Source organism: Patagioenas fasciata, chromosome 27 (assembly GCF_037038585.1).
Source record: "Patagioenas fasciata isolate bPatFas1 chromosome 27, bPatFas1.hap1, whole genome shotgun sequence".
NCBI classification, from domain to species: domain Eukaryota; kingdom Metazoa; phylum Chordata; class Aves; order Columbiformes; family Columbidae; genus Patagioenas; species Patagioenas fasciata.
The window spans coordinates 2,145,008-2,168,615 of NC_092546.1; positions in this window are offsets into that span (position 1 = coordinate 2,145,008).

Below are 23,608 nucleotides of genomic sequence, written 5' to 3' on the forward strand. Positions count from 1 at the left end.
CGAGACAGCAAGTAGTTGGCCAGCGGTGGGGTGTACGTCAAACACTGCAGGACGGAATTGAGGAAGCAGGTATTGTTCAGGTTGTAGAGGCCTCCTCCAACCCTGCGTGTTTGCTGCCAGGCCACGCAAATCTTCTGCGGAGGGTACAGGTCCCTTTCTGGCAGAGCCATTCTGACACCGGTGCCTGCAAGGAAATCAGATTTTAAAGGAGATCTCCTTGTTTGGATAAGGAAAGCCCTCGAGTGGTGAGCCTAGACTTGGCCCTCTTTGGGTGTGCTACAGAAAAGATAACTAGGAAACAGGAATTACGCTGACAGCCTGCATCTACCCAAACCCCAACGGGAGAGCCCAGTGGACACCGAGGAAGGTACAGGCCAAGCCACACTTCTACCCTCTCTCTCTCTACGCCATCCCCTGTCTCAAGGGAAACGAAGCATTACCTTTTCCACAAACTGGAGTTGTCAGGAAGGGGGGAGGGAGAAAAAAAAGGACGTAATTTTGCAGAAGAAAAGAAGAATATAGAAGGAATCGCAGACAGCGAGGAGCTGAGTGGCTCCGCCGTCGAGCTCAGCCCGCGCTCACGCTCGCCAGCACAGCCGCCAGCTCAGTGCGAGAGCACAGCAGGAGCTGCCGGGGGACGCCCCTTATGAGCACCCGGCCCTGGGACCCCCTTTGTGACACGGGGCCATGCGGGGCCGCGCAACAATGGGGCTGGCACCGCCCGGCACCTCCCGCAGCTGCGGCTGCGGGGCCTCCCCAGGCACCAGCCGCGGGGCAGGGGCTCCTCCCCGGCAGAGCGCGCACCTCTGCCCACACCAGGGGCTCAGAAACAGGCCAGAAGGCGCTCCAGCCTTTTGGACACCGCACGATCCACTTCAAGACTCATCACTCTTGTCCTTTTTCCGACAACACTACTGCGCGAGGCTGGCAGGAAAGTCAACTTCTTCACTGAAACAAGGGAGGAGAAGGAGTGTGTTTGCAGTGCTGGGAGCTCCCAGAGAGGAGCATCGAGCTCTGGCAAATCTGCCAAGTTCTGAGTCCCCCACGCAGGGCGAGGTGCGCATTGGAAGGCTGAGCAGCAGCTTCTACTGTCGCCCTCTTCTCCTTTCAGGAGTTTTCCATAAGCGCTGAGTGCTAATGTAACGTCGAGCAGCTCCTGGTACTCGGTCGGTTGCTGCTGCATCTGGTCCCTCATGTCTGTCATCTCCCTCTCCTTTGCATCCAGCATCTTCCTGAACTTCTCCCGCTCGCCAGCCATCATTTCCTCCAGCTCGCCAATGCGATCTTCTGTGGCGCTGGCCTGTGAAAAACAGAGTTGGCATCTATGTGGGTACAATAAAAACATTCAAAAATCCATCTCCCTCCCAAACGAACGTCAAGATTTCTCTCCGCAAAATTCAGGGAACACAAAGGGACGGAAATGTCAATCCATGCAAACACCACAGTGATCTGGATTAGCTATGAGAGCAAATGTAGTGCCTTTACCTGTTTCTGAAGGCCAGAGAGCCGGTAGCTGAGAGCTTCTATTCTCATTCGAGCCTCTTTCAGCTCCTCTCGCGCCGCACCGGCCGCTTTGTCGTTTTGGTCAGAGGACAGTTTGGCGTTTTCCAGCTGGAAGGCAAGTTTGATACACGTCACTTGCACCGAGTCGGATATTCTGCAAATATCCTTTCAGTCAAAAATAGAAGCTATTTAATCTCTAATGATTTAAAATGGAAATCTGGGAAGTTTATTACAAGAATTGCCTAATGTTAAGGAAATGTCCCAAGGACCAGGAAAATCTATGTCAGTCCTATTCCTATAGGATTTGCTTATATGGTCACTACCTAGATCACATCTAACAGGGCACTGGTGCTGCCCGGAGATGCCCCCACGGTGGCTGAAGTGCCCGGGATGTTCAGCACTGCCCACTGCCCATCAACAGTCATTGGCAGCTCCAGAGGTGATGGGGCCACCGCACTCCCCTCTGTACCGCTGTCACCCAGGTCCCCAGGCACGGGGCTGCTGTCTGGACCATCCTGGCTGGACTCCACTGCTGTCAGGGAGCAGCCGAGTAGCTGCAGGGCCTCTTGGAGCAGCTCATCCTCCGGTACGGCCAGTTCAGCTGCCAGGTCTGCAGAGGCTGGTTCGGCAGCAGAGGCGCTGGATGGAGCGTCGCTGCCCAGGGGTGTCGCCAGGGGGGTGTCCACCGCGTTCCCCTCTGCACTGCTGTCACCCGTGTTCCCAGGTGTGGGGCTGCTTCTGGGACCATCCTCAGTGACCCGCACTGTAGCTGGTGTGACACCAAACAGCCGATGGGCCTCTAGCAGGAGCATCTCCTCAGATACGTCAAAGCCATCGGTGGGGTTCTCAGGGGCTTCATTGAGCAGGGCAGCAGAGGGGCTGCTCCGGGGGATGTTCCTGTCCCCAGGTGCCCCCGCGGCGGTGGCCGTGCTGGGAACGCTGATCGGTGCCCATTGCCCCTGGATGTGCGGGTAGCCGGGGATGGACGTTGGCAGCACCAGAGGAACTGGGGCCACTACTGTGCCCTGGTGGCCGTAGGGGATGGTCCACTGGATGTGGAACACCCGGGGATCAAACCAGCAGCCACACGGTGCTCTCTGCAGCCCTGTGTGGGAGCGAGGGAGCCATGCTGGGCCGGGGGAGGCTTTCATGGGCACCCCCGAGCTGGTGCCCATCACCAGCAGCCCCTGGTTCTGCCCAGTGCCGTATGCGCCGGGGCACAGGGGTGGTGGGTGCTGGGAGTGCTGTCAACTGCGATGCTGGGCAGGAGGGTCTGGGCTGGGCAGGAGGGCTGGGCACGGCAGGCGAGGTGGAGCTGTCGCACGGGATGGAAGGGAGAGCTTGGATGCTGTAGCACCGGGGGGGCTGGGGCCACCGGTGTGCCCTGGTGGCCTTAGGGGATGGTCCACTGGATGTGGAACACCCTGTGGTCAAACCACCCAATTAAAACCAAAAGCCCTCTGTGCCTTTTTACGTTGAGTTCTTCGAGGAAAGTAGGTAGGAATTCCTGCAAAGAAGCTCTAACAGTCACATGCAAACTTGAGTGGAGAAGCCTGATGTAAAGAAAAGTGATGTAAACCTCAGAGAGCGGCTACCACGGTGGTATCGCCAGCTCCGGTTAAACCACAACAGAAGTGCATGCTCACATCTCATCTGCACAATGCAAACACGGACTTCTGACCTACTCATTCAGCGTTCCTCCATGGAAGGACAAAGGACCTCTCGGAGCTGGGGTGAGAGGCTGGTGTTAAAAATGGTGTCTGTGAGGGACTGGTCCATGACGATGCCCTGAGGCAGATTTCCCAGGGCGTCCAGCACACACGTGCACAGCCCAGACCCTGCTCTGCTGGTCCTGCAGGTCTCTTGCAGAAGGCCTGGCTGTGAGAGGACACTGCTGTGTGCCCCAGCCTGCACACCCGCACTGCTTAACTGTACCCTGCTGTTTGCAACTCTGGGCCATTTAAGTGGGCATTTTCTTAAGAAAAAATTTGAAAAAAGACCTAAGCCTCCAAGCACTGCCCTGAGGAGACCAACCTTCTTTACAGAAAGGCTGTTGTGAGGCCAGCTCTGTCACAGCAGTGCCCACTGCCCGTCCCTGCCTGCACTCACAGCACTGACACGCAGCAGGACGGGGACCAAGCTGCCAGAGCACTCAGGCCTTGCACCAACACAGGGGATGAGAAGGAGAGTGTGGAGTGGAATGAGAACAGCTCTGGAAGAACAAGAACTGGTGCTCCCTGAAAGTTCTGCCGTGCTGGACTCCATTCCCTCCAGCCATGCACACAGGAACTGTCCCTGCATCTCCCAACAGGCCTTGGTGAAAGGTTCTCAGGACAAAATACCTGCTGCAAGACCTTGTCATTTGTTTCAACACACATAGAGCCCAGCTCCTCATTTACACAGCCACTCAGTCAGGAAGTCACTGCATCCTTGAGCTCCCGGTTCCTCATGCTGTAGATGAGGGGGTTCAATGCTGGAGGCCCCAATGAGTAGAGAACTGTCATCCCCAGGTGCAGGGATGGGACGGAGAACGAGGGGGGCTTCAGATTGGCAAACATGGCAGTGATCAAAACCAGGGAGGCCACGGCCAAGTGAGGGAGGCACGTGGAAAAGGCTTTGTGCCGTCCCTGCTCAGAGGGGATCCTCAGCATGGCCCTCAAGATCTGCACATAGGACACCACACAAAACAGCCAAAGAACAAAAAGGCACTAATCACAAGATGATGAGGCCATTGCCCAGGAGGGCAGCCAGGTAGATGCCCAGGAAGAGCCAGAAGTGCAAGAGCTGCAGCTCCCACGTGTCTGTGCACACTAGGAGGAGGAACTGAGTGATGGAGCTGCTGTTGAACATTTATATGGGCGTTTACACTCTAAGGCTTGATAGCCCATCCACAAGTACATACCTAAGTGGTTTAGATAAGCGTGGTCTTGCACAAGTCACCCTTTGTGTCCCCCGGAGCCATGGACACAGGGTTTGTCTTCCAGAGAGCGGCAGAGGCTGGATCCCCTTCTCAGGACAGACCCCTTGCCAGAAAGACACAGGCACGGGGGTAACTCTGGGTAACTCATTCAGATGAAAAACATCTGAACGACAACGCAGTCATTGGTCCCAGCCAGCGCGGGTTCGTGAGGAGATGTGGGGTTTATGGTCAACAGCAAGTTGAACAAGAGCCACCATTGTCCCTGGCAGCCAGGACATTCTCTGATTCCGTTATTCCACCAGGGTGCAGGATCGGGCCCAGGGCAGGCAGCACTTCACTCGAGGCTCCTGGTGACGCAGCTCCTGGGAGAGCTCAAGAAACTGCAGCAGTTGCCCATAAGTGCTATTTTCGGTCTCTCCCCAACATTCAGGGGGTGAGGAATCGGGTTTGCAAATCTTCTACACCGATCTGAACCAACACATCATTTTTTATTTTTTGCCTTTGCTTCTGCTCTGGTTTCAGCTCAGGCTTTCTGGTTTTGCCGTCTTCCCGTGAACCTGCAGTCGATAAATGCAGGTATACTTCGGGTTTCCCCAGTTGCTCTTGATAAGAAATTGGACATATGAAAAGGCTCTGGGAAGTGCCTGTGAAGAAAAGAGGGAAAAGGAAAGGGAGGCGTTAAGAGCCAGAGTGCAGTCAATGGATCTGCCCCTGCCAGCCCGGCTCCTGCGCAGGAACCAGCTCCCAAAAGTGCTGCGGGCCCCTGTGCCCAGCGAGAAAGCGTTCACGCTCTTCCTGCTGCGGACTTGCGGGCAAACCTGCTTTGCTCCCTGGCACCTTTCCCCGCGTGCGGACCGTACCTTCAGAGGGAACGTCTGGATGGGCTCTTTCGCCACGTTGTACATGAACGTCCCCAGCAGCGTTTCCTCTTTTCTGTCCGCATCCAGTCCCTCAGGGGCAAAGCACAAGGAGAGCAGCTCAGACTCATCCCAGCACCGCGGGGACGTACGCGCTGGATCAGCCCCGTCCCGTTCCCAGCCTCTCCTGGGACCCCAGCGCCCGTCTGGTACTGGTTGGGCTGGAGCTCAGTCTCCGCCTGCAGTTTTGGTGAAGAACCCTGAGGTGCCCTGACCAGACTAAGTCTGGAGAGGGAGGAAACCTCTCGAGCCCTTGAAGTATCACACCAGGGCACGGCCGGGCTCAGGAGAGAGCGGGACACAAACCTCCGAGGATGCACAAAGTCGCTGTCATGGCTTTGCCCCAGGGCAGAAGCGCCCAGCAGACACTTACAAAGACGGCGACGTCTCTGGGGGCGCTGATGACGGTTCCAGAGGGAGAGGCTTCCTTGGAGATGTGCTGCACGGTGACGGCGCTCAGGTGGACTCGAGCTGGCAACCGGATGACCACCTGGCCCTGACGGCCTTGGAAAGGCCAGCAGTTCCCTGGGGAAACATCCGGCTGCAACCAGAACCGCAGAGAAATGAAGCGTGAGAGAGCGCTGGGGCCAACACAACTGCTCCTGGAGCTTGCAGCGCAGGCACTGGGCTGTCTGTAGGGTCTACTGCAGCTGGGAAATGCCCCTGAGCTCAGCCCCCAACTTCCCAGGCAGGAAGGAAGGAAACCAGCACTGAGGATTTCTGCTGCCATACCTGCAGAACAGCCTCAGGAGAGCTGGCAGCACGAAACAGCTGTATAACGCTGCAGACCCAATTCCCTTGGCAGCCGTAGGTCTGGGAAGTTCTCTGCGTGTCGATGGTGGCACCTGGAAGGAAGGGGGGGCAGATGACTGCAGGCGGAGGACTCGGTGCTCAGACGCGACCTGTGAGGCCGCTGCCAGCCCCTTGTTTTCCAGTCCTGTCCTCATCACCAGTTTGGAGAGCAGCGCCGGGAGCACAGCTGGGCTGCTTGTGTCCGTACCAGCGCTCTGCAGGGCCCAGTCAGACATCTCCACGGAGACTTGCGAAGCCGCCTCGGACGCTGCCTGGTTGAGGAACAGCACGGTCAGCAGTTCAAGCCCACCAACAACCCCAAGGAGGCTTTCTCGGGGGTTCTGCCCAGCCAAACCTCCTTCCCCAAATGCACGCTCACCTTCCTCGCACTGATGACCTGCACCCTCAGCTGAGCCACCTCCTGCAGCAGACGCCGCATCTTTAGAGTTTGTACCGCCAGCAAAGCCTGGTAATCGCTGAAGGACCAGGAAAGCAGATCTCGTCAGAGAGATGTCCATCCCCTCTGGGGAGCGTCGGAGCTCAGCACGGCGCACAGACACGTGTGCTCGCCCGGCTTTGCCAGCGCTTCCCTCCTCACCAGGCCGAGCAATGCAAAGGCCAGAGGGAAGGACGGGAGCCCTGGCTTTTGGAGAATGGGTGCAGGTAGCACGAGGTGTGGGCTGAGGCTTCTGCACAAACCCAGTTCCAGCTCAGAAAACATCTCTTACCTCCGGATCTTCCGCTCGATCGCAGACCCACATATCTGCTCCTGAAAGGGAACAGTTCCCCATTAGAGTCTCCACCACCAGAGCTGCTGGGGCTCCCCGGGGGAGTCTTCCCCAGGAGACACAGCACAAGCTGCTCTTTCTTCGGGTTGCCCTGCACGGAAGCAGAAGAGCCCCTGATTTCTCCAGCTGCTGTCAGCACTGCTGCCTTGCAGGAGTCACCCACCTCCATCCATCCCTTTGCCCGTGCAGTCCACCCTGGCATCAAGGTCGCAGAGTGCATGCCAAGAGCCACCATGAACAACAGGAGGATGACTCGGAAGAACCTCGTGTCCCTCAAGAAGTGCATCCTCTGCCTGTCCATCACAAACCACTTCCTTTTTGGGACCATCTTGTGCCTGAAAAAGAGGGAGTCCAGGGGCTGTCAGGGAACCAAGTCTCGAGCCAACCCCTTCACAGCTGGATTTGCATTCTTAGGCTGAAAAGCTGGAGGAAAATGATCTCTGTCCACACTGCTCAACACTGCCGGCAGCTCTTCCCCAGAGGAAGAGCCGCAGGAGCACCTTCTGAAAGAGAAGGAAAATAACCCATAAAGAGCAAATGAAGACACCTGTGAGGAGCCTTGTGGTGTGGACCTTGCTCTCTCTTTGGCTGAGAAACCAGGACTGTTCTCACATAGAATCAAAGAATAGTTTGGGTTGGAAAGCACATTGAGTGCAACCTCCTGCCATGAGCAGGGACGTCCTCACCCTGACCGGGTTGCTCAGGGCCCCGTCCAGCCTGGCCTGGGGTGTCTCCAGGGATGAGACAACTACCACCTCTCTGGGTACCTGGGCCAGGCTCTCACCACCCTCAGGGGCAACAATTTCTGCCTCATGTCTGGGCTGGGGAACGTGCCCTGTTCTCCCCTTTGCTTGCACTGGCCCTGGACATCCCCGTCCCCCCGTCCGCAGCAGAAACCTGCACTACGTACACGGCAAAGACGGACACACTCAGCAGACGTGTCCACAGGGAGACCAGGGCTCCTGTCCCATGGCAAGTGAGGCTGAAGACCATCCCTGGGCAAAAAAAAGAGGGAAAAGTCAGGCCTGTCTCTTGAGGTCTCCTCTCCAGGAGTTCACCCCCAAGCACTTCACAGTGAGCAGCAGTGGCTGAGCTTACATGCAATTTTTGTGGCCTCATTGCGCCACGTTGCAAATCCCTGAGTGGCCGAGCCGGGACTTGACTTCCACAATCGCGTCACCAGCTCCAACCTCGTGCCGGCGCTCCTGCGGGAGGACAAAGGGAGATGCCGCTTGCCCACCAGCCCCATGCTGTGTGAGCAGAGGCCCTGGCCAGAGCTCGGCCTCGGGAAGCCTCGCAGGGGACGTGTTGTATTCCTGTCAATGAGCAGTCTTCTCCTGAAACTCATTGGTACAGAAGCCGGGTGGCACATGGCTGCCGTCTGGTGGCATGGCCCGCGATACTGACTGTGTGAGCGGGTGGCTGCCGTGCAGACGGGGGCTCTAGAACATGGGGGTGGCCGAGGGGGAGGCGAAGGAGGGGGGACAGAGGCCCTGGGCCTGGGGCCGGGGCTGCTTGGCCTTTCCTCTGGGCGGCTGCCTGGGACTGAACCCTTGCTCCTCCCATCAAAAGATTGGTCAGAAAGACTGTCAATCATCCATGTGCCACTCTCCTTCCAGGTATGATTGGTGGAGCCAGCATGGCCTGCCCTTCACAGTGCCCAGCCTTTCAACCCTTGCCCCCTCCCCTACAGCCTCAAAGTTTATTGGTTGGTTACATATCAATCACGGACCTTCTCCCCACCCCCTCAAATGCCATTGGCTGTCCTCGGTGCAAAAAGGAATAAAAGGGTGACAGCGGCAACTTCCCTGAGACACTTTTACTGTGTCCCATAGAGCCGAGTGCAGCCGGTTCCAAGACAGACCTGGCCAAGGCTGAGCCAATCAGCGGTGCCACCTCTGTGATGGTGTGTTTAAGAAAAGGGGGAAAACAACAAAAGGAACAACAGACTGCAGCAGTCAGGAGAGGGCCAGAAGCTGCTTGAACCTGTAGGACGCTCCAATATCATCCTCAAGACTCATCACTGTTGTCTTTTTTCCCCAGTACTACTGTCCATGTTTGCCAGGAGAACGCAAGCACCTGAGTCTCTAATCGAGCAGCTCTGGAGATGCTCTGTGCTTCGGCACATTTGCACTGAGAACTCTACATGCTAACTTAATATGCTCAGCAGCTGTAGAAAGCTTCTGCCCTTCTAGCTCACAAGGCTGCTTGCATCGATGAAGTCTGAAATTTAAAAAACTTAAATAAGTAAACAACCAAACAAAACCCAAATCAGGCTCCTCCATTCTTTCCTGAGTCGTCAAACTCTCTAGGGAAATCAGGTGCGCCACTTAGGACCGGGTTTGGCTATGATGGCAATTTTATTGTGGTCAGCATCCTCTTGAGAATGTTTGTCTGTGGCTTCTGACGGTCTCTTGCCAGTTTCGATGGTAATTTCAGTCACGAGTACTGAACGCTTCTGTCCATAAGCCGTGCACTGGAACACCTGGCAGAGGGGCTGGCAACATTGCCAGGTGAGGCTGCAAACGCAGCCTCCTTTGCAGTCCTCCTCTCCAGTGCTCTCTTTGGATTTCGTGATCTTCTTCCCTTTCTGGCATTTCCCTTTCAAGGCTGGATCACCAGAGGGCTCATTTCTGTCCTTCGCTGCTTTCTCTCGGGCGCACTTTCACCCTCCTCTGCACAGGAGAGTTTTCTCTTTCTGCACGGTGGTTTTTCGATTGCAGCCTCTGGGCGAACGGGCACTGGGGGGAGCACACGTTGTTTTTCAAGGGAGTCTTTCCCAGGCTGCTGCTCCCGTCGCGACCCAGGGTGCCCGTCTGCTCGGCGGCGGCTCGAGCCGTACAGCCTTTCCCAAATGGATCTTCTGCCATAAGCAGAGCTGTTCCTGTCCCTGTGGGAAGAGCGGCGCAGGATCCCACGGCCACGCCGCAGCTGACGGGGAGCGCGCTTCTGCATTTGCACAGGGCCGGTGCACCTGCGCTTGGCAGGCGGACAGTCTGGGTCCAGCTTCTCCCCCTCCTCAGTGGCAGAGTGCCTTCTCTTCCTGCCGCAGCGCTGAGGGCGAGGCGCTGCCCAGTCCCGTGGGCTTCCGTTCCTGTGGGTCCTCTGCGTATTTGCTTCATCTTCCGGCTTTCTCGGTGCCACGAAGCCTTCAGAAAATGGACTCTTCGGCTCTTGAACCGGCTTTGCCAACCCAGTGCTCTGAGTCTCTTGGCGTTCAGCGCCCGCTGCAGGGGTCAAATCGTGGTGCCTGGAGAAACAACAGGGATCTTAGTCTAGGGTTGTTCTGGCAGCCTCCACGTGGCTTCACTCTCATCCTGGCATCTTCTGGCAGCACTTGATATGACACGCAGAAGACTGAACCCGGACTGGAAGCTGTAAATTAGATGGTGCTCTGCCAGTCAGAGTAGGAATTCATCTTTCCACCCGCTCGGACCCCCGTTTCACCTCTTTTCACAGCCAGCCAGGCCCAGAGAGCAGACAGATAGCAATTTACGCAAGCACAACAGATTAGTGCCAAACAAGGAAGAAGAAGAAAGGACGGGGCCAACTGCAGAGCAGACAGAACTCAGCTCAGTCTTTCTCTCTTAGGACAGAAAGCAAAACCCGCCGGAGAAGAACAGCAACGACAAGATCAGTAGCAGGGGAGGGAGTGTATTCTGAACACCCTTTCACGCTTGTTCTTACCTGACATAGAAGAGTAAATATGCGCGCTGGCCGAGAACCGTCTGGATGTCACACGGAACCACAGACGCATCGTCCATCTTGTACCACCGTCCATCGCTGGCCTGCAAAGCAAAGCAATTCTGTCTTCAGATGAACGGCAGGCTTTTTGAAACAAAAACACAGGCAGTACATCACTGAAGGACACGATAGACCAATGCAAACCACACTTTTACCTTTACAAAGCAGTAATAGTGTCCTTGCTGACAGCTGCGGCCTTCATGGACCAGGACGGCATACAAGGAGTAGAGGAGTGGTCCTCCATCTGCTTCAGATGTGTATTTGCCAAGGTCCAAATATTCTGGGTACCGCACGACCTAAGGAGAGACCAAGAGGATTCCCAAATTGTCCTGAGAGTCTTTGGGAAGCAGCCTGAGAAAATCCTGTCAAAGGATCTTCTCATTTCATCAGAAACAGGTCTTGCCGTGTTATCACCAAAGTGGCAGAAAACTGTTCTCGGCCAAACCAGCTCTTTATGAGCGCCCAGGTGCTCATCTTCACCCTGGAACTTTCCTCTGGCCACAAGGGAAGAGCAGGGCAGAGCTGTTGCAATTCTTTTTCTCAGACAGCTGCACTCCATAGCCATCGTGTGCAGACACAAACAACTTCCAAAACAAGCATTCTCCTTTGGGAAAGGACTCCTTCCAAGCAGACAACGTGGCCGTGCGTTGCTTACATACCTTGCTAATCTTTCTGGCAGAGAGAGGATCGAATCTCTTCAAGCACACGGTCAGGACATTGGAGGACTGATGGACTGTAAGCCTCTTGGATGCACTGACCCGCTGTTCACACCTTGAAAACACAGACCCAACGGTTGCAACCTGTCTTGCCCACACTCCACCCCCCATCCACGTAGGGTTGAGTTAAGGCTTGTTTTGCCCAGTTCAGGCAGAAGGGAAGAAAAATGTACCCATCTTAGAAACAAATTCATTTTATTCCAAGTTGTGGATGATTCAGGAGGTTTAGTTGTACAGTGAAGAAAACCAAACAAACAGAAAAAACCCCAAGCTGTGTCACGACTGGGTTTCTCAGTGATGTCCAAACCTAACGACTGCTTCCAGACGTGCAAAACCGTAACCCAGTATCTACTATGAAGGTGTCATTAGTAAAGATCTTACTTGCTACATTTATAGCTGTTTTCGCCATCCAGATGCTCGGGTCTGACAAAGTCCTCCAGAGCTCCGGTGACAGATGAGGCTGCCTGGATGAGAAAGAAAGGAGAGCACTGAGCTCCTGGAAACTCAAAATCCCAAGAAATAGCTCCCCATGTGGTGCCAGCGTCAACCCAATAAACAGCTACTCCTGGGCAGCACCAGAGTGTCCTGTGCTCTGCCTGGTCAAAACCAGCAAAAGCCACAAAAGCCACCCGTCCAGCAATCACGTGCGTACTGAGGAGTCCAAAGCAGGGCGGTAGGACAGCGTCATCATGGCTGTCGACAGCATCCTTGCTCTTTGCCCAGCTGGCACCCAGCGCAGGGAGACCATTTACAGGGCTTCTACGGAAGGAGCACACAAGTCCAGTTCCCTTCCCATCCACCACCATCTTGTGTGGTAACAACCCGCAGTTTGAAGGCAACGGAGTTTTCTGGAGATAAACGAGGCCCCTGCAGGGACCTTGAAACATTTTGCACCACCATTTCCAAACATCTTACCTTGATATCCAAAGGAATATCAAGGAATGCCTCATAGGTGTCTGAAACAGCTTTGCAGCTCCAGCATGTTACTGGAAGGCAAGGAGAAAAGGTTCTCAGGTTGGGACGGACACTGACTCTGCCCATGTAATTGACCAGTGCAGCCTGGACATGCTGCTGCCTGCAAAAAGCAGTTTAACACAAAGAGAGGAGGAGCCACAGACCGTTCTAAGGACAGGGATGTTTTTTAAAATCACCTCTGGATCTTAGAAGTCCTCCAAAGACCTGGTCAATGACTGTGCTGCCTTGAGATGTGTCCCAGCTGGAAAGAAACGGTAATCGCGGCTCAGAAGGTGGAAGGCAGAGAGCTCGCTCTTGCAAGAGTTTTCCTTGTTAGGAGAGCCCCGGAGAGCGGGTTTCACTGGCGATTTAAAGGAAGGAGTCGAGAGGGCGAGAGAACATTTCCATGGTCATGTGCTCAAGCTTACTCGTTGCTGCTGCTCAAACAAGCTGTCTGCATGGCGCCCACGGCACAGCCGAAGAATTCGTGCGCGTCTTCCTGGGCGCCAAACCGGAAATCTCCTATTTCTGAGGAGGAAGAAGAAGGTTTTCACATTAATCTCACCAAAAAAGGAAAGAAAACTGACCCTTCTAAAAGCTCTCCTCCTTAACTGGAACCCGGAAAAAACAGTTACACACGGGGTTCTTCAGCAATGAAAAATACCTCCACATGAAACCGTCTGAAATGACTCACGTGGCAGCTCGCTGACAACATCCACAGGTGCCACGGCACTGCCCGAGCAAGACAGGACCTCCTCCACGTGCACTTCCATCGTACACATCATGCAGAAGCCTTCGTTTGCACCTAAGAGGGGAGGGAAAGAAGGAAGCAGTCCAAGTGAAATACACACGGCTGGGAAAATCTTCAAGGAAGAAAAACACCAAACCACCCCCCAGGTTACAGGTACGACATCTGCTCTCCCTTCTCCATCCTCTACATCTCGTCCTCAGAGCTGTTTTCCCAGAGTCGCTCTGGTTTCTTCATCATTTAGAGCTGCCCAAGAGGTGTAAAAGAACGCGTAGCAAGGACTCACAGGACTGGCTGTGCTGGCGAGACAGCAAGTAGTTGGCCAGCGGTGGGGTGTACGTCAAACACTGCAGGACGGAATTGAGGAAGCAGGTATTGTTCAGGTTGTAGAGGCCTCCTCCAACCCTGCGTGTTTGCTGCCAGGCCACGCAAATCTTCTGCGGAGGGTACAGGTCCCTTTCTGGCAGAGCCATTCTGACACCGGTGCCTGCAAGGAAATCAGATTTTAAAGGAGATCTCCTTGTTTGGATAAGGAAAGCCCTCGAGTGGTGAGCCTAGACTTGGCCCTCTTTGGGTGTGCTACAGAAAAGATAACTAGGAAACAGGAATTACGCTGACAGCCTGCATCTACCCAAACCCCAACGGGAGAGCCCAGTGGACACCGAGGAAGGTACAGGCCAACCCACACTTCTACCCTCTCTCTCTCTACGCCATCCCCTGTCTCAAGGGAAACGAAGCATTACCTTTTCCACAAACTGGAGTTGTCAGGAAGGGGGGAGGGAGAAAAAAAAGGACGTAATTTTGCAGAAGAAAAGAAGAATATAGAAGGAATCGCAGACAGCGAGGAGCTGAGTGGCTCCGCCGTCGAGCTCAGCCCGCGCTCACGCTCGCCAGCACAGCCGCCAGCTCAGTGCGAGAGCACAGCAGGAGCTGCCGGGGGACGCCCCTTATGAGCACCCAGCCCTGGGACCCCCTTTGTGACACGGGGCCGTGCGGGGCCGCGCAACAATGGGGCTGGCACCGCCCGGCACCTCCCGCAGCTGCGGCTGCGGGGCCTCCCCAGGCACCAGCCGCGGGGCAGGGGCTCCTCCCCGGCAGAGCGCGCACCTCTGCCCACACCAGGGGCTCAGAAACAGGCCAGAAGGCGCTCCAGCCTTTTGGACACCGCACGATCCACTTCAAGACTCATCACTCTTGTCCTTTTTCCGACAACACTACTGCGCGAGGCTGGCAGGAAAGTCAACTTCTTCACTGAAACAAGGGAGGAGAAGGAGTGTGTTTGCAGTGCTGGGAGCTCCCAGAGAGGAGCATCGAGCTCTGGCAAATCTGCCAAGTTCTGAGTCCCCCACGCAGGGCGAGGTGCGCATTGGAAGGCTGAGCAGCAGCTTCTACTGTCGCCCTCTTCTCCTTTCAGGAGTTTTCCATAAGCGCTGAGTGCTAATGTAACGTCGAGCAGCTCCTGGTACTCGGTCGGTTGCTGCTGCATCTGGTCCCTCATGTCTGTCATCTCCCTCTCCTTTGCATCCAGCATCTTCCTGAACTTCTCCCGCTCGCCAGCCATCATTTCCTCCAGCTCGCCAATGCGATCTTCTGTGGCGCTGGCCTGTGAAAAACAGAGTTGGCATCTATGTGGGTACAATAAAAACATTCAAAAATCCATCTCCCTCCCAAACGAACGTCAAGATTTCTCTCCGCAAAATTCAGGGAACACAAAGGGACGGAAATGTCAATCCATGCAAACACCACAGTGATCTGGATTAGCTATGAGAGCAAATGTAGTGCCTTTACCTGTTTCTGAAGGCCAGAGAGCCGGTAGCTGAGAGCTTCTATTCTCATTCGAGCCTCTTTCAGCTCCTCTCGCGCCGCACCGGCCGCTTTGTCGTTTTGGTCAGAGGACAGTTTGGCGTTTTCCAGCTGGAAGGCAAGTTTGATACACGTCACTTGCACCGAGTCGGATATTCTGCAAATATCCTTTCAGTCAAAAATAGAAGCTATTTAATCTCTAATGATTTAAAATGGAAATCTGGGAAGTTTATTACAAGAATTGCCTAATGTTAAGGAAATGTCCCAAGGACCAGGAAAATCTATGTCAGTCCTATTCCTATAGGATTTGCTTATATGGTCACTACCTAGATCACATCTAACAGGGCACTGGTGCTGCCCGGAGATGCCCCCACGGTGGCTGAAGTGCCCGGGATGTTCAGCACTGCCCACTGCCCATCAACAGTCATTGGCAGCTCCAGAGGTGATGGGGCCACCGCACTCCCCTCTGTACCGCTGTCACCCAGGTCCCCAGGCACGGGGCTGCTGTCTGGACCATCCTGGCTGGACTCCACTGCTGTCAGGGAGCAGCCGAGTAGCTGCAGGGCCTCTTGGAGCAGCTCATCCTCCGGTACGGCCAGTTCAGCTGCCAGGTCTGCAGAGGCTGGTTCGGCAGCAGAGGCGCTGGATGGAGCGTCGCTGCCCAGGGGTGTCGCCAGGGGGGTGTCCACCGCGTTCCCCTCTGCACTGCTGTCACCCGTGTTCCCAGGTGTGGGGCTGCTTCTGGGACCATCCTCAGTGACCCGCACTGTAGCTGGTGTGACACCAAACAGCCGATGGGCCTCTAGCAGGAGCATCTCCTCAGATACGTCAAAGCCATCGGTGGGGTTCTCAGGGGCTTCATTGAGCAGGGCAGCAGAGGGGCTGCTCCGGGGGATGTTCCTGTCCCCAGGTGCCCCCGCGGCGGTGGCCGTGCTGGGAACGCTGATCGGTGCCCATTGCCCCTGGATGTGCGGGTAGCCGGGGATGGACGTTGGCAGCACCAGAGGAACTGGGGCCACTACTGTGCCCTGGTGGCCGTAGGGGATGGTCCACTGGATGTGGAACACCCGGGGATCAAACCAGCAGCCACACGGTGCTCTCTGCAGCCCCTGGTTCTGCCCAGTGCCGTATGCGCCGGGGCACAGGGGTGGTGGGTGCTGGGAGTGCTGTCAACTGCGATGCTGGGCAGGAGGTTCTGGGCTGGGCAGGAGGGCTGGGCACGGCAGGCGAGGTGGAGCTGTCGCACGGGATGGAAGGGAGAGCTTGGATGCTGTAGCACCGGGGGGGCTGGGGCCACCGGTGTGCCCTGGTGGCCTTAGGGGATGGTCCACTGGATGTGGAACACCCTGTGGTCAAACCACCCAATTAAAACCAAAAGCCCTCTGTGCCTTTTTACGTTGAGTTCTTCGAGGAAAGTAGGTAGGAATTCCTGCAAAGAAGCTCTAACAGTCACATGCAAACTTGAGTGGAGAAGCCTGATGTAAAGAAAAGTGATGTAAACCTCAGAGAGCGGCTACCACGGTGGTATCGCCAGCTCGGGTTAAACCACAACAGAAGTGCGTGCTCACATCTCATCTGCACAATGCAAACACGGACTTCTGACCTACTCATTCAGCGTCCCTCCATGGAAGGACAAAGGACCTCTCGGAGCTGGGGTGAGAGGCTGGTGTTAAAAATGGTGTCTGTGAGGGACTGGTCCATGACGATGCCCTGAGGCAGATTTCCCAGGGCGTCCAGCACACACGTGCACAGCCCAGACCCTGCTCTGCTGGTCCTGCAGGTCTCTTGCAGAAGGCCTGGCTGTGAGAGGACACTGCTGTGTGCCCCAGCCTGCACACCCGCACTGCTTAACTGTACCCTGCTGTTTGCAACTCTGGGCCATTTAAGTGGGCATTTTCTTAAGAAAAAATTTGAAAAAAGACCTAAGCCTCCAAGCACTGCCCTGAGGAGACCAACCTTCTTTACAGAAAGGCTGTTGTGAGGCCAGCTCTGTCACAGCAGTGCCCACTGCCCGTCCCTGCCTGCACTCACAGCACTGACACGCAGCAGGACGGGGACCAAGCTGCCAGAGCACTCAGGCCTTGCACCAACACAGGGGATGAGAAGGAGAGTGTGGAGTGGAATGAGAACAGCTCTGGAAGAACAAGAACTGGTGCTCCCTGAAAGTTCTGCCGTGCTGAACTCCATTCCCTCCAGCCATGCACACAGGAACTGTCCCTGCATCTCCCAACAGGCCTTGGTGAAAGGTTCTCAGGACAAAATACCTGCTGCAAGACCTTGTCATTTGTTTCAACACACATAGAGCCCAGCTCCTCATTTACACAGCCACTCAGTCAGGAAGTCACTGCATCCTTGAGCTCCCGGTTCCTCATGCTGTAGATGAGGGGGTTCAATGCTGGAGGCCCCAATGAGTAGAGAACTGTCATCCCCAGGTGCAGGGATGGGACGGAGAACGAGGGGGGCTTCAGATTGGCAAACATGGCAGTGATCAAAACCAGGGAGGCCACGGCCAAGTGAGGGAGGCACATGGAAAAGGCTTTGTGCCGTCCCTGCTCAGAGGGGATCCTCAGCATGGCCCTCAAGATCTGCACATAGGACACCACACAAAACAGCCAAAGAACAAAAAGGCACTAATCACAAGATGATGAGGCCATTGCCCAGGAGGGCAGCCAGGTAGATGCCCAGGAAGAGCCAGAAGTGCAAGAGCTGCAGCTCCCACGTGTCTGTGCACACCAGGAGGAGGAACTGAGTGATGGAGCTGCTGTTGAACATTTATATGGGCGTTTACACTCTAAGGCTTGATAGCCCATCCACAAGTACATACCTAAGCTCCAGGAGCAGTTGTGTTGGCCCCAGCGCTCTCTCACGCTTCATTTCTCTGCGGTTCTGGTTGCAGCTGGATGTTTCCCCAGAGAACTGCTGGCCTTTCCAAGGCCGTCAGGGCCAGGTGGTCATCCGGTTGCCAGCTCGAGTCCACCTGAGCGCCGTCACCGTGCAGCACATCTCCAAGGAAGCCTCTCCCTCTGGGACCGTCATCAGCGCCCCCAGAGACATCGCCGTCTTTGTAAGTGTCTGCTGGGCGCTTCTGCCCTGGGGCAAAGCCATGACAGCGACTTTGTGCATCCTCGGAGGTTTGTGTCCCGCTCTCTCCTGAGCCCGGCCGTGCCCTGGTGTGATACTTCAAGGGCTCGAGAGGTTTCCTCCCTCTCCAGACTTAGTCTGGTCAGGGCAACTCAGGGTTCTTCACCAAAACTGCAGGCGGAGACTGAGCTCCAGCCCAACCAGTACCAGACGGGCGCTGGGGTCCCAGGAGAGGCTGGGAACGGGACGGGGCTGATCCAGCGCGTACGTCCCCGCGGTGCTGGGATGAGTCTGAGCTGCTCTCCTTGTGCTTTGCCCCTGAGGGACTGGATGCGGACGGAGAAGAGGAAACGCTGCTGGGGACGTTCATGTACAACGTGGTGGAAGAGCGCATCCAGACGTTCCCTCTGAAGGTACGGTCCGCACGCGGGGGAAAGGTGCCAGGGAGCAAAGCAGGTTTGCCCGCAAGTCCGCAGCAGGAAGAGCGTGAACGCTTTCTCGCTGGGCACAGGGGCCCGCAGCACTTTTGGGAGCTGGTTCCTGCGCAGGAGCCGGGCTGGCAGGGGCAGATCCATTGACTGCACTCTGGCTCTTAACGCCTCCCTTTCCTTTTCCCTCTTTTCTTCACAGGCACTTCCCAGAGCCTTTTCATATGTCAAATTTCTTATCAAGAGCAACTGGGGAAACCCGAAGTATACCTGCATTTATCGACTGCAGGTTCACGGGAAGACGGCAAAACCAGAAAGCCTGAGCTGAAACCAGAGCAGAAGCAAAGGCAAAAAATAAAAAATGATGTGTTGGTTCAGATCGGTGTAGAAGATTTGCAAACCCGATTCCTCACCCCCTGAATGTTGGGGAGAGACCGAAAATAGCACTTATGGGCAACTGTTGCCGTTTCTTGAGCTCTCCCAGGAGCTGCGTCACCGGGAGCCTCGAGTGAAGTGCTGCCTGCCCTGGGCCCGATCCTGCGCCCTGGTGGAATAACGGAATCAGAGAATGTCCTGGCTGCCAGGGACAATGGTGGCTCTTGTTCAACTTGCTGTTGACCATAAACCCCACATCTCCTCACGAACCCGCGCTGGCTGGGACCAATGACTGCGTTGTCGTTCAGATGTTTTTCATCTGAATGAGTTACCCAGAGTTACCCCCGTGCCTGTGTCTTTCTGGCAAGGGGTCTGTCCTGAGAAGGGGATCCAGCCTCTGCCGCTCTCTGGAAGACAAACCCTGTGTCCATGGCTCCGGGGGACACAAAGGGTGACTTGTGCAAGACCACGCTTATCTAAACCACTTAGGTATGTACTTGTGGATGGGCTATCAAGCCTTAGAGTGTAAACGCCCATATAAATGTTCAACAGCAGCTCCATCACTCAGTTCCTCCTCCTGGTGTGCACAGACACGTGGGAGCTGCAGCTCTTGCACTTCTGGCTCTTCCTCGGCATCTACCTGGCTGCCCTCCTGTGACAGAGCTGGCCTCACAACAGCCTTTCTGTAAAGAAGGTTGGTCTCCTCAGGGCAGTGCTTGGAGGCTTAGGTCTTTTTTCAAATTTTTTCTTAAGAAAATGCCCACTTAAATGGCCCAGAGTTGCAAACAGCAGGGTACAGTTAAGCAGTGCGGGTGTGCAGGCTGGGGCACACAGCAGTGTCCTCTCACAGCCAGGCCTTCTGCAAGAGACCTGCAGGACCAGCAGAGCAGGGTCTGGGCTGTGCACGTGTGTGCTGGACGCCCTGGGAAATCTGCCTCAGGGCATCGTCATGGACCAGTCCCTCACAGACACCATTTTTAACACCAGCCTCTCACCCCAGCTCCGAGAGGTCCCTTGTCCTTCCATGGAGGGACGCTGAATGAGTAGGTCTGAAGTCCGTGTTTGCATTGTGCAGATGAGATGTGAGCATGCACTTCTGTTGTGGTTTAACCGGAGCTGGCGATACCACCGTGGTAGCCGCTCTCTGAGGTTTACATCACTTTTCTTTACATCAGGCTTCTCCACTCAAGTTTGCATGTGACTGTTAGAGCTTCTTTGCAGGAATTCCTACCTACTTTACTCGAAGAACTCAACGTAAAAAGGCACAGAGGGCTTTTGGTTTTAACTGGGTGGTTTGACCACAGGGTGTTCCACATCCAGTGGACCATCCCCTACGGCCACCAGGGCACACCGGTGGTCCCAGCCCCCCCGGTGCTACAGCATCCAAGCTCTCCCTTCCATCCCGTGCGACAGCTCGACCTCGCCTGCCGTGCCCAGCCCTCCTGCCCAGCCCAGACCCTCCTGCCCAGCATCGCAGTTGACAGCACTCCCAGCACCCACCACCCCTGTGCCCCGGCGCATACGGCACTGGGCAGAACCAGGGGCTGCTGGTGATGGGCACCAGCTCGGGGGTGCCCATGAAAGCCTCCCCCGGTCCAGCATGGATCCCTCGCTCCCACACAGGGCTGCAGAGAGCACCGTGTGGCTGCTGGTTCGGCCCCCGGGTGTTCCACATCCAGTGGACCATCCCCTACGGCCACCAGGGCACAGTAGTGGCCCCAGTTCCTCTGGTGCTGCCAACGTCCATCCCCGGCTACCCGCACATCCAGGGGCAATGGGCACCGATCAGCGTTCCCAGCATGGCCACCGCCGCGGGGGCACCTGGGGGCAGGAACATCCCCCGGAGCAGCCCCTCTGCTGCCCTGCTCAATGAAGCCCCTGAGAACCCCACCGATGGCCTTGACGTATCTGAGGAGATGCTCCTGCTAGAGGCCCATCGGCTGTTTGATGTCACACCAGCTACAGTGCGGGTCACTGAGGATGGTCCCAGAAGCAGCCCCACACCTGGGAACACGGGTGACAGCAGTGCAGAGGGGAACGCGGTGGACACCCCCCTGGCGACACCCCTGGGCATCGACGCTCCATCCAGCGCCTCTGCTGCCGAACCAGCCTCTGCAGACCTGGCAGCTGAACTGGCCGTACCGGAGGATGAGCTGCTCCAAGAGGCCCTGCAGCTACTCGGCTGCTCCCTGACAGCAGTGGAGTCCAGCCAGGATGGTCCAGACAGCAGCCCCGTGCCTGGGGACCTGGGTGACAGCGGTACAGAGGGGAGTGCGGTGGCCCCATCACCTCTGGAGCTGCCAATGACTGTTGATGGGCAGTGGGCAGTGCTGAACATCCCGGGCACTTCAGCCACCGTGGGGGCATCTCCGGGCAGCACCAGTGCCCTGTTAGATGTGATCTAGGTAGTGACCATATAAGCAAATCCTATAGGAATAGGACTGACATAGATTTTCCTGGTCCTTGGGACATTTCCTTAACATTAGGCAATTCTTGTAATAAACTTCCCAGATTTCCATTTTAAATCATTAGAGATTAAATAGCTTCTATTTTTGACTGAAAGGATATTTGCAGAATATCCGACTCGGTGCAAGTGACGTGTATCAAACTTGCCTTCCAGCTGGAAAACGCCAAACTGTCCTCTGACCAAAACGACAAAGCGGCCGGTGCGGCGCGAGAGGAGCTGAAAGAGGCTCGAATGAGAATAGAAGCTCTCAGCTACCAGCTCTCTGGCCTTCAGAAACAGGTAAAGGCACTACATTTGCTCTCATAGCTAATCCAGATCACTGTGGTGTTTGCATGGATTGACATTTCCGTCCCTTTGTGTTCCCTGAATTTTGCGGAGAGAAATCTTGACGTTCGTTTGGGAGGGAGATGGATTTTTGAATGTTTTTATTGTACCCACATACATGCCAACTCTGTTTTTCACAGGCCAGCGCCACAGAAGATCGCATTGGCGAGCTGGAGGAAATGATGGCTGGCGAGCGGGAGAAGTTCAGGAAGATGCTGGATGCAAAGGAGAGGGAGATGACAGACATGAGGGACCAGATGCAGCAGCAACCGACTGAGTACCAGGAGCTGCTCGACGTTACATTAGCACTCAGCGCTTATGGAAAACTCCTGAAAGGAGAAGAGGGCGACAGTAGAAGCTGCTGCTCAGCCTTCCAATGCGCACCTCGCCCTGCGTGGGGGACTCAGAACTTGGCAGATTTGCCAGAGCTCGATGCTCCTCTCTGGGAGCTCCCAGCACTGCAAACACACTCCTTCTCCTCCCTTGTTTCAGTGAAGAAGTTGACTTTCCTGCCAGCCTCGCGCAGTAGTGTTGGCGGAAAAAGGACAAGAGTGATGAGTCTTGAAGTGGATCGTGCGGTGTCCAAAAGGCTGGAGCGCCTTCTGGCCTCTTTCTGAGCCCATGGTGTGGGCAGAGGTGCGCGCTCTGCCGGGGAGGAGCCCCTGCCCCGCGGCTGGTGCCTGGGGACGCCCCGCAGCCGCAGCTGCGGGAGGTGCCGGGCGGTGCCAGCCCCATTGTTGCGCGGCCCCGCACGGCCCCGTGTCACAAAGGGGGTCCCAGGGCCGGGTGCTCATAAGGGGCGTCCCCCGGCAGCTCCTGCTGTGCTCTCGCACTGAGCTGGCGGCTGTGCTGGCGAGCGTGAGCGCGGGCTGAGCTCGACGGCGGAGCCACTCAGCTCCTCGCTGTCTGCGATTCCTTCTATATTCTTCTTTTCTTCTGCAAAATTACGTCCTTTTTTTTCTCCCTGCCCCCTTCCTGACAACTCCAGTTTGTGGAAAAGGTAATGCTTCGTTTCCCTTGAGACAGGGGATGGCGTAGAGAGAGAGAGGGTAGAAGTGTGGCTTGGCCTGTACCTTCCTCGGTGTCCACTGGGCTCTCCCGTTGGGGTTTGGGTAGATGCAGGCTGTCAGCGTAATTCCTGTTTCCTAGTTATCTTTTCTGTAGCACACCCAAAGAGGGCCAAGTCGAGGCTCACCACTCGAGGGCTTTCCTTATCCAAACAAGGAGATCTCCTTTAAAATCTGATTTCCTTGCAGGCACCGGTGTCAGAATGGCTCTGCCAGAAAGGGACCTGTACCCTCCGCAGAAGATTTGCGCGGCCTGGCAGCAAACACGCAGGGTTGGAGGAGGCCTCTACAACCTGAACAATACCTGCTTCCTCAATTCCGTCCTGCAGTGTTTGACGTACACCCCACCGCTGGCCAACTACTTGCTGTCTCGCCAGCACAGCCAGTCATGTGAGTCCTTGCTACGCGTTCTTTTGCACCTCTTGGACAGCTCTAAATGATGAAGAAACCAGAGCGACTCTGGGAAAACAGCTCTGAGGACGAGATGTAGAGGATGGAGAAGGGAGAGCGGACTCGTACCTGTAACCTGGGGGGTGGTTTGGTGTTTTTCTTCCTTGAAGATTTTCCCAGCCGTGTGTATTTCACTTGGACTGCTTCCTTCTTTCCCTCCCCTCTTAGGTGCAAACGAAGGCTTCTGCATGATGTGTACGATGGAAGTGCACGTGGAGAAGGTCCTGTCTTGCTCGGGCAGTGCCGTGGCACCTGTGGATGTTGTCAGCGAGCTGCCACGTGAGTCATTTCAGACGGTTTCATGTGGAGGTATTTTTCATTGCTGAAGAACCCCGTGTATAGCTGTTTTTTCCGGGTTCCAGTTAAGGAGGAGAGCTTTTAGAAGGGTCAGTTTTCTTTCCTTTTTTGGTGAGATTAATGTGAAAACCTTCTTCTTCCTCCTCAGAAATAGGAGATTTCCGGTTTGGCGCCCAGGAAGACGCGCACGAATTCTTCGGCTGTGCCGTGGGCGCCATGCAGACAGCTTGTTTG